Source organism: Leptonotus elevatus, chromosome 12, assembly GCF_054856555.1.
Source record: "Leptonotus elevatus isolate MCC_2025b chromosome 12, RoL_Lele_1.0, whole genome shotgun sequence".
Classification (NCBI taxonomy): Eukaryota; Metazoa; Chordata; class Actinopteri; order Syngnathiformes; family Syngnathidae; genus Leptonotus; species Leptonotus elevatus.
In genome coordinates this window covers 6,554,034-6,565,656 of record NC_141250.1, presented here as the reverse complement: position 1 = coordinate 6,565,656, position 11,623 = coordinate 6,554,034, and positions in this window count along the sequence as shown.

Genomic DNA, 11,623 nt, shown 5'->3' with positions numbered 1-11,623 from the left:
TTCAGTGCAGGTGCAAACTCACCAGGTGGTGTCCACTGATACCATAACCAACACAAATGGACTATAGAATGAAGTAAGAAAAAAAAACCCGTAGGCAACTCATTTAAACATGAACATGTTTTAGTTGTAGTGTGGTTGTAAGAGTCTGACACAAGAGTTCTATGAGGCCTTCAATCATCACAGTCCAAGCTTCATGGAACTCTTTGAATGGGAAGTCAAGTAAAAAAAACTCTCTTAACAATATGTTAGTCTAATCTCTGTCAACTGTTGTCAGGGTTTGGTCACATGACATTCGCAAGCTGAGTCCATCTGAGGCAGTGTGATGTCATTTTCAGTCGATAGCAAGTGGAAGTACAAGGCAAAATGGTCGCCCCGTGAGATGGATAAATACGGTTTGGATTTTTTGGTCGTCATTCATATTCCACAAACGCAATCAGAACGCCATGTTTAGACTAGTGGAAGTACATAGAACATAATGTAAAGTCACTATAAAGTCGCCGTTTTACCATAATGTTATTTATAATATGTGCAGCACTTTGGGCAATGTTTAACTACAGTATTTTAAATGTGCTATATAAATAAACCTTGACCTTGACCTCAAGACATTTTTGATTTGACTTCCACTTTCACTTTGATTTGAAAGATGTTGACATTCAGGAACAAACAAAAAACTGGATTTTTAAAATAATTTTTTTTGTAATGCGTACTTAATGAGCTGAGTTAAAGTGATGACTGGGCAGAAATTATCATTACTTGGACATTTTTAAGGCAACGAGTTCCCAGACTTTTTTTTTTCAAGTAAAGTCTATTTATCCAGAGTTAACATGTACTTAGCAAGCTGAGTTGAACGAGTAGTAGAATAAGTAGAATCTTCTTACCCAGTCAGTGTATACGGTGCACTTAAAGTATACCTCCGGAGCAACATTTCCGGGTATTGATTGGAAAATGGAGCATATATTGTAAAGTTTGATATAAACCTGGTGTTCCCATTTTTGTGTCTATTGCCAAAATAATTTGGCTTGTTAATTTTAAGACTCGTCGCCATGTTTGGGGTGGTTGCAACGTCACCACATTGACAGACTGCCACTCACGCCCATTACAGCAGTTACTACTGAGTGAGAGACGCCAGATCGCATGGCTATGGATTTAAACGTGTCAATTATTTATTTATTATTATTTATTTAAATGGGAAGGATATAACCTGTCCCAGCTTCCGGCTTACGGTTTTCCTATGGTGGGAGAATACTTACATTCGTGACAGCACCTCCACCTGTCTCATCTTGATCATCAGCAAACGGGCGTCGCCAATCACGTTTAATGTAGGGATGTGACAATGACTGCAATATTGTGATACCGCGATATTGAAATTGCCACAATATCGTCGTCGTCATGTCATGATATTAAAAGTAGCACATCTGTTAAAAAAGTGAGGTTGATTTCCATTTGTGTAGGTCTATCACCCTCTGGTGGTTAGTTTATTAGTGCAGTTTAATTTTAATTAGGAATGTTTTGGTCACTGCAGTGATTATCTCTCATATAAATCAATTATACCAGCAATATCGTGAGTTTTTACACAGTATCGTGAGTTTTTTTTTTTTTTATCTCACCAACCTCCCCACAATACCGTGATAATTATCGTATCATGAGGTCCACATCGTGATATTTATCGTATTGTGATGTTTGGATATCGTTACATCTCTAGTTTAATGCCACGTGGCTTTCAACGTGGTGACATCAGAGTTTTGCTCCTCGCCGGCAAAGATGGCTGCGAACGGTAGCTGCCTAGGCTTCGCCATAAATACATTCCGGGAGCTATTATAAGCTTGCATATATATATATATATATATAAAACATATCAAAGTAGTAGTATAAATAGTGTACTTCTCCAGTTTTACAGTGACAACTTAAGTTAAATCAATGGATGACGAATGATTGTCAGTACAGAGAAATTTGAGACGAGTTTTTTCAAGTAAACGCTATTATCTGACACACTACATTACACTATATTAATGAACCAAAGTGCCAGAGGAAGATCCAGGCAATTAAGGAGACTGAACTCCTGGATCTGGATATGTTTTGGGAAGGGCAAAATTACGTGACTGTAGATTGCCGACATAAAAATCTGTTTTTGTGGTAATGGCAAAGTATCACGATTATTGCGTTTTGAGTTATCGTCATCATGTCATATTGTTTGTCAATAAGAAAAATTCCTACCTGTCTACCCTCAAGGCACCACTCTATCTTCATGTACATTGTGGATATTTTCTGGGAAAGCCAGAAGGAATATAAGAAATGTGTTGCAGAATGAGGTTGGAGCTTCAATAATGAGACCCCTGTGGAGAAGTGGTGTACTTTGCATTCCAGCGCTTTTCTTGCCTTTCATCAGTCAACACACAAACAACGTATCGACATGTGAGCAGCGATACGGACCGAGCACCCACCTCTCCCTCCTTATTAAGAATTCTTTGTCCCTGTGGGAGATTAGACTGGAGGGCTGGTGTTAAGCCAAAACACAACTCTCCCTTTATCTCTCTTATCGCCAACCCTTAGTCGCTCCCTCTCGTCATCCTTTGTTGTACTTTCATTAACACCTTTCTCCTTCAACGTGACCTCTCCACTCTAACAGGCCTCGTTTTTATTCTCCACTGTAGTCTTTTTCTCCCCATGCCTTGCGCAACTTTTCATTGGCCCAAATCTGAATGTCAGGCCTGAGAGACACCTTGGGGTTGGTACGAGGGTGGTTGGGCGGTTGAAGGATGGAGAAGAAAGAAAAAGGGGGTGGAAAGAACATAAAATATGTGACCAGAGTCTTCCTGTGTTACTGCACAGATGGCCGAGGGTGAACTTGTGGTTAGCACATCTGCCTCGCAGTTCCACAGTTTTGGGTTTAAATCTCCGCTCTGGCCTTCCTGTGTGGCGTTTACATTTATTCCAGTCTTTTCATCGGGTACACCGGCTTCCTCCAACATTCCAAATACAAAACATTCATGTGGTTAAATGAAGACTCTGTCGAGGTCACCAACCTTTTTGAAACTGTGAGTTAATTCTTGGCTGCTGAAAAAACAAATTGCGTTTAACTCATTTACTCCCAGTCATTTTCACTGAAGCAACCCCCTTCGCTCCGAGCTGTTTTACTGGATTTGGACTGATTTTGCGAGGCCTACAGAATATTGTATTTTATTCTCTATTAAAAACATGGCACCTACCAAAAGAAAGATTAGAGTCTCTCCTTTCATCAGGAACAAAAATTCTATCTGTTTCCATTTTGCAGCAATTAGCATTAGAATAAAGCTAAGTTTCGTCATTATTCACAAATCTGTAAAACAGTTTGGAAAAGAGCTTTTTGCAACTTGGCCCTGGTTGATCTTATACTCTTCTGCCACCTGCTGGCCATTTTTGTAATAACTACCATTGCTTCAAGCATTCTCTTCAGTTCAGAGGCTGCATTAAAACCTTCTGTATTCTCTTGCATAAAAAAACATTTACAAAAAAATTACAAATATGTTTTTGGGACCAGGGTAATATTTAAAATATAACATATTTATGTTTTTGGGAGCAAATTAATTAATGATGTTGTATGTTATTATTAGGGCTGGGGGGGGGGGGGGGGGGGTCAGCTTACTCAGCTAAATCGGCCACCAAATTGGTTGACAGAAATGTCTGCATTGAAACGCACGATTTTGATGGAATAATCGATAGGATAATCAATTGTAAAAAGATCAGTGACAGCCCTAGTTATTATTAATACTATTGACACTCATTAATGTGACGACACTAATCATGTAAATGAGCTCTCACAATAATCTCTTCTATTGTTTACATTTTCAAATAATTCCTAGAAAATCACTGAGACTTATTAAGTATTTTTAGAACAGACCCGCAGGCTACTCATGTTGTCCTTGGGGCCAACTGGTGACCCTGCCTTGCTCTACATTGTCCATGGGTGCGAATGAGAGGCTTGTTTGTTTATTTGTGGCATGTGAAGTTGCGCAAAATGCAGACTACACCCTGGACTAGTCGCCATCAAATGGCAGTGTGCGTACAGTGAGAGACAACCGTTGACGTTATCTCGTTGCCACTCATTTGGAAGCAACATATCCCAGACACATGAAATGACAAATAATTGAGCTTGTCTCTTTCGATTCTGAAAGTCCTGTATGTTCTCACCTGAGCATCAGCGCTGGCAGTGAAGTCCTCTTCCCAACAAAACATCAACTCTTGAGCTCAGGTGACCAGTGGAGCATGTGAACGTGGTCAGGGCTGAGAGACGAGCGCAGGGCTGCCATTTGTGAATACGTAAGATAGGGATGACAAGTCCTGAGGCTGCTTCCTTTGCACCAGCAATGTCCAAAGGCCTCCAGTGCAATCTGCCTGCTGATTGGTCATCTTTTTGAAAGGATTGCAACATCCAAACAGCCATTTTCTATGACACACAGTTTGGTGGCATATTTTTTCTGTCTGCTCCCCAAAACTGCTCCAATTTTGAGGTTCCTCTGTACTCCGCGCATTAGGTCAAAGTGTAAAATCTGAAGAGATCCAACACAAGAGCTATATTGCCTTTACAAAGATAACAGGACACATTTTGACACAGCGGGGTTGAATAAGACAGAGACCGCTGGTTATCTTACCTACCGGCACTCATTTGCTGCTTCCCTGCACAGAAGCATTTACCTGCCTAGATGGGCAGCAGACTATTTTGAGTTCCAGGGCTTGACTTCCTGCCGTAGTGCGCTCACTCCACTCTGGGGATTAAGACTGGCAAAGCCTCTCTCTCAACTCCGTCCCTCCCGCCTGCGCTTCTTCCCATTGCAGACTCAGGTTTGCTTTGCCGTTTACTTCAGTTATTTATCACTCCACAACAGTGATGGAGAGGTCTGCAGGGGGAGACAGACAGACGGGCAGATAGACAAACAGAAGGTAAAGGTGAGAGTGAGGCTGACATGCTGCCAAGCTGAAAGTGAAAGGCCTTGCCTCAAAGCACTTTGATTACATCGCCATTTGATGAATCATGTGTGATTTTCAAAGGTTTAATAGTGAGTACTTCCTATCAACAGATTTTGAATTAGCAACCTCATTTTTTAATTTGCAATACTTCTTGTCGTTATTCAGGTCAGGTGTAAAGTTGAGTAAAAAAAAAAAAAGAGCACTATGAGGAAATGCTGTCTTTTTTGGATAGCCTACCTCAATTGCTATCATGAATTGTCCTGAAATTTGATTTTTGTGTGTGTGTGAAATTGTAGTTGTTGCTCATGTCGTTTCAGGGGGCACTAAAGGCGGCGGGTCATTTATGCTATAATCAAAGTGTTTTACCTCCAACCGGGCCTATTGCTAGAAGAGAAGCTGAGCAAACGAGCTCTATGTTTACGCCATAGTGCTTCTGCTTTACTTTAACCTCTCAACATTTTACCTCTGCCTGACCTCACTTTCTTATACAGTGGAGCCTGCAAGGTAGAACACACTATGTTCCTGGATGCTTAGTCAACCTCCCATTATTTTTTTTCTAAATAACTGTTCACAAAACAAATAATGTCAAGTGAATGCATCCATTACAAAGTTAATCTATTAGTTAGCCTACTTGTATCCCAATACATGATCTTCAAGGCGATACATATGCCAATATTTTGCATTAACTTACTTGCATTTTTTGTGTAACAGTCATATGTATACCTAAATGATATGTTTATTATGCTGGATGGCAAAGCATTTTTTGTTAGCAGTTCTTCTGGTTTACCACCAAGCGGCATGCCTGGTCTAATTGTGCACGCACAGCAGAGCATGGAGCAGCTTTCACAGACACACCGGGAAAAATTATGAAAAGGCATGAGCCGATATGATAACATCAAAGTATTAATATTGTAGCTCTAAATTGTGCTTATTTGAAATATTTGGGGGAAATAACAACATGTTTCTTCATGTAACACATTCTATTTTGTTTTTAAACAAAATATCAAAAAATTGGTACATTTAATCATGTACCATGTTGAGTTTATAAGTAAATAAATGTTTATTCTTCCTCTGTTTGAAATTTTCTTAGCAAGACACAGAATCCAATCACTGATGGGCTATTTTTAAAACAGACTTCACACGTACACTTTATTATTATTATTATTATTATTATTATTATTATTATTATTATTATTATTATTATTATTATTATTATTATTATTATTATTATTAAATAAGTAGGCTACAATGCAAACTAAACACCCAAGGCACTCATGTCGCTTTTCGTCTGCTCCTCCACTGCGCTCATTTGCTGCTATCATGCAACACGTCGACTAATTGAAGGCAAATTACTTTAAAGACTGCTTGTTAAGTACAATGCAAGCCCCCCCCCCCCTCCACACATGCTGCTAGTTCATGAGCGAAACTTCAGAGGCTGCTGTTCCTGCGCAAGCAACCTTGCTTTAACTGCCTATTTAATGTAAACGAGCAATATCGATTCTGACATGTATTGTAATGAGGCCCGCAACGATGTATTGCCGTATCGATTTATTTACCACACCCATACGTGTGTTCGGTGTCAAAACTGGCACTTTTTTTTTTTCGTGCAAAGGCAAGTCTGTTTTATTGTGTTTTGTAATTTGGCAGACCGCGTTGCGCCTCGCCGGGGGCGTGTCATAAAAAACAACCTCGGCGAGACTCGCCTGACAATTTGGTGGCAGAAAGTAAACTAGAATTTAGACCAGCTAAAAGCAGCCCCGAGTTGTGGCGCAGGTGGTTAACATAATTTTGGTAGTTTTGACCACAGCACAGGCAGGTAGATCCGGCGCTCTGCGGGTATGTGTGGTGTATGTGTGTATTTAATTTCTAAATATGACAACAGCGGGGGACAATCAGCTAATTGAACAAATTATTATTATTATTATCTTAAAAATATTTATTAACTCCCGCCTTCTTCTTCTTCTTCTTCAAACTTTTTAAAACGATATCCTTGGCAGCGTTCATGATGCTTTAATGACTCTTATTTTTATTTAACACTTGATTGAACATTGAAAATGACAAACTCCCAACCCTCGTGCCTTCTCTCGACTGACTCAAGGCCAAATACTAACCTCAAACAACCAGCGATTCCACCCTCTGCTGGAAACATGTGGTACTGCACCATTCCACTCATTTCTATGTGGAAAACATATTTTGACTACAACTTTTGAACCCAATGGTCTAGAGCAGGGGTGCTCAAGTTCGGTCCTCGAGAGCCCCTATCCAGCCTGTTTTCCATGTTTCTCTCCACTATCACACCTGATTCATGATCAGGATCATTATCAGGCTTCTGCAAAGCTTGCTGATTAGCTGAACATTAGATTCAGCTGTGCTGCAGGAGGGAAACACAGAAAACAGGCTGAATAGGGGCTCTCGAGGACCGAACTTGAGCACCCCTGCTCTAGACCATTGGGTTCAAAAGTTGTAGTCAAAAGATATTCTCTACATATAAATGAGTGGGATGGTGCAGTACCACATGTCTCCAGCAGAGGATGCAATCGCTGGTTGTTTGAGGTTAGTATTTGGCCTTGAGTCAGTCGAGAGAAGGCACGAGGGTTGGGAGTTTGTCATTTTCAATGTTCACCATTGGGTTCAAAAGTTGTGGGCAAAAGACATTCTCCACATAGAAATGAGTGGGATGGTGCAAGCTAAAGTCAAAGCTATTTGTCTTGAATGCATCAGTGCAAGTGTGATTTTTATTGGAAAAACATTTGGCCCTACAATCCATCAACATTTGAAAAACGTGAGTTTGTGAACATTTATTTTATTTTTTTACCCAGCGAACGTCTGTAGCGCAAAAGTCTAACTATGCAGCATGGGCGGTGTTTTCTTTCTTTTAGTATTTGATAGGCAGGTGCAGACAGAAGCGGCCCCTGCCACAGCCCGTAGATTCGGATTGGACTAAATGTGGATAATCGTTTGACTGAAGTGGTTAAAACGGCCATTTTAAGCACGTCCATTCAGGGTGAACAGGGGGGTCGGAGAGCCACGCCCAACATGTTCAGGGGCCCTGAAAATGGGGGCGTCGACGTTGGTTGTGTCAGAACAATTATGATTTCCCTCACAACTTTTATGTCTGATTTATGACACTACTTTTTTACTTGGACTAAGAACTAAACTAAGCATGTGCAAGTCGAATCAGGTGATTCCCAACATGTTCCTGATTGAAGCAATTGCAAGTGACTGTTACAGGTTTTTTCCAACTGTTTACCCACAATGTTGAAAACAGGGCTCCTTTTTTCAAAATATTGCCACAATTATCCAAACACCACACTCAATTTGTACAACTCCTACACGTTTTGCAAAATGACACACTTCAATCACAACATAAACACTTATATTAAAAACATACACATATTTGCATATTGTTTTGTTGCCATCTCACAAACACGGTCTGAAATGATGCCGCCGCTTAGCCAGGATTTCCTTGGAAAAGAGGCTTCGTGGTTAAATAAAGGTTAAAAGAAAAAACGATATTCTTCATGATTAATTTGATGTATGCAGAGGAAGCACACAAATTATACAAACTTACCAGACTGAAAATATGTATTTTCTAATATTCTCCAGTAACATAACACCCACTTAGGAATCAGTCAATCAATAAAAATGATTGCATGACGTATTTTCAATAAGCACATGCGTGCTTCCACACTCGGTGGTTGTGAATATCCAATGAGTTTATTGGTGTGGTCATTGATAAGCCAGTGCTTTGTAATGACCAGGAAGTAACCTCACAATCCTTAATTGTGTCTAAGGTATGGAAATGTGTGTAGATGCATGTAGTGTGTGTAATTCACTGTGTGTATTGTTTTGCAAAGCTGAGCCTGTGCCTATTGTTGTGCAACTGTGGACAAGTGTGTACGCGTCGGCAATTGTGTGAAAATGTTCATTTTAGTGTGTAAACGACTGTGAAAGATCGTAACTGACTGGGACAGTCTCCAGCTCACCCGTGACCTTGAAAAGTTAATGCGGCAAGTTAATGCGATATAGAAAATGGATGGATGGATTTAACAACATTCTGAGTCTTGGAACCTTTTACGGCACATTTCACTTGGGTAGTGCGGTTGCACTTGGGTGGTAGAGGCCCCGCACAATCCTCCAACCATGTACTGTTGCCATCTCTGCATCCAATTCCCATTGTGATGGATTGGGAGGCAAATTGACAGTGTCACATTTCATATCACAGCAAAGTTTGCAGAGACCGGGAGCAGGGCTGCTGCCGAAAAGGAAAGGCCGGGGTGTGTGTGTGTGTTGTTGTTTGTGTGTACATGAAAGCGAACAAGCCTGACCTGTCACAGCGCATTAGAAAGTGGCATCGCTGACTAAGTGCGCAATGTCAATCCGCGATTGGACGAGCCAGCGGCGTTGTGCGCTAAGATGGCAGTGATCAGCGCAATTAAGGTGCCATATGTCAAGTAGCAAAGCCTCGACACATACAACACCATTTAACCCCGCTCCATATTTAAAAAGCTGCTGCACACTCATTACAGCCATTACTATTATACAACAAACATAAGGGAGGATCTGGAGAAACACGATGAGCAGGGATGATGCTCGGATTTCATTTGACACTTTCCATGGGAATTAAAAGGGACGCGTGCAGGGAATTAATAGGAGCCAGGGGGTGTATATTTATAAAGCTGCAGTTGGTGGGAGATGTCTATGGGAGCATTTGTGTACATTTTTGATGAATATGAATATCCATCCATTTTTTGCAGGGATTGTTTATATTAGGGTCATGGGTCAGCTGGAGCCTATCACAGCTGACTATATGGGTGAAAAGCAAAAATTGTACTCAAGTAAGAGTAGCGTTACTTCAAAAATAATATTACTCGAGTAAAAGTAAAAAGTAGTCATAAAAAAATCACTCACATGTAAAAAACGTATTGGCTGAAAAGAATACTCAAGTACTGAGTAACTGCTAGAACGTGAAGTCTGTTTATTTAAAAAGTAATCATCAAGACAAAAACATAAAATCATGTACAAATGCTGGCATCTTCAAATCATAAAAAACAAACAAACACACACGCACACAAAAACTAAAACGTACGCCTCCTCTCCTCTTTGCTCCGTCTCTCCGTGACTTGTGTTCTAACTTCTGCCATGGTGCTAAAGCAGGCATGCGCAGTGGCCCCTTTTTCTTTCTTTCTTTTTGCTTGTTTCAGAGCTTAACAACCCATTTACAAGTTAATTGTTTGATTGACGCTAATATGCGAAAATGACGCTCCCTCCAAAAGCGCAGGAGGGATTAGGGGGTTGAATGGCTCTCACGTTGAAGAGTCGTTCAAAAGTCGATCGTTCGCGAACGTCACATCACTAGTGTCCGCGGAAATGTCAAGCAGAGCTCTTACGTGAAAATACGGCAAATCTAATGTATGAATGGGGAGGCGGGGAAGGACTCTAGTGTAGCCCAATGTAGAGTAGCGTTACTTCTTCACACATCTCCTCAAGTAAAAAGTCTTGTGTGGTAAAACTACTCTTAGAAGTACATTTCCCCCCAAAAGTTACTCAAGTAAATGTAACGGAGTAAATGTAACACGTTACTATCCACCTCTGGTGAAAAGCAGATGCGCCCGGAAATACTTTCCAGTCAGTCACATATACAGGGTGTCCATAAAGTCTGGCTACATGGGTCATTCCAGAATCGCTTTGGTCTTAAAAAATCCTGAAAAATAAACATTCACTTTTCTGACTTTCTGTTTCATTTTCATCAATAAAAGGTAATAAACTACCAAAAGCTTGATGAGCTCATTTGACAGATTAACGGTACAACTTTTATCTACTCTAATCACAGCAACAGCATTGCGGGTAACAGGTTCGCAAATCTGGACGAAGGAGAAGCTAGCTGTTCAGATCAGACCAAGAGGACGTACTTACTTATGCAAATAAGCAAAGAACAACAAGAAATAACTGTCTTATTCTCATCATATGCAGAGGGTTGCATGAGGTAGCGTGAGACATTCAATCAAGGCTAACTATGTTATAAAAAAATATGGAAAATAGAAGAGAGGACATACCTTTGCTCTACCCATTCTTTTGGAAACCTGTTTGATGGTGTCAAGTCCAGCATATCATGATTCACAGCATTCTTGTGTTGTGTGCATGTTGTTGAACTGTGGAACACACGTTCCATGAATAATAATAATCATCATTTGAAATATTTTGTTTATTAAAACAAATGTTCCGCTTCGGCCTGAGCACAAAAACAATAAATAGGTGAGTTTTTAAGCCAATAAAGTAAGATAAGTAAAAATAAATTTAAAAAATCTATCATTAAATTCATGAGTCTGTGAGGGAGATTTATACATTTATACCAATTTTGTCTTCAAATGAGCACTGTACATAAACGAGCATGGGGAGAACATCTCAAGTCCACACAGGAAGGCCCACACAAATAGAATTTTGAATCCGAACCTCAGAACTGTGTGGCAGACATGCTAACCAATGACTCTGTGCTGCTTTTTTGTTGTTGAGGATATTAAACAACATGCATTTGCCACAAATGCCAAGCAATCAAAAATAATGCATTGATAATGTGATATTGTGCACTTTTATAATATAGATCACATTGTATGTGAATTATTTGGAATACTAGACAGGTGTAAAATTTGACCGTGGAAGACCGTAGACAATTTTATCT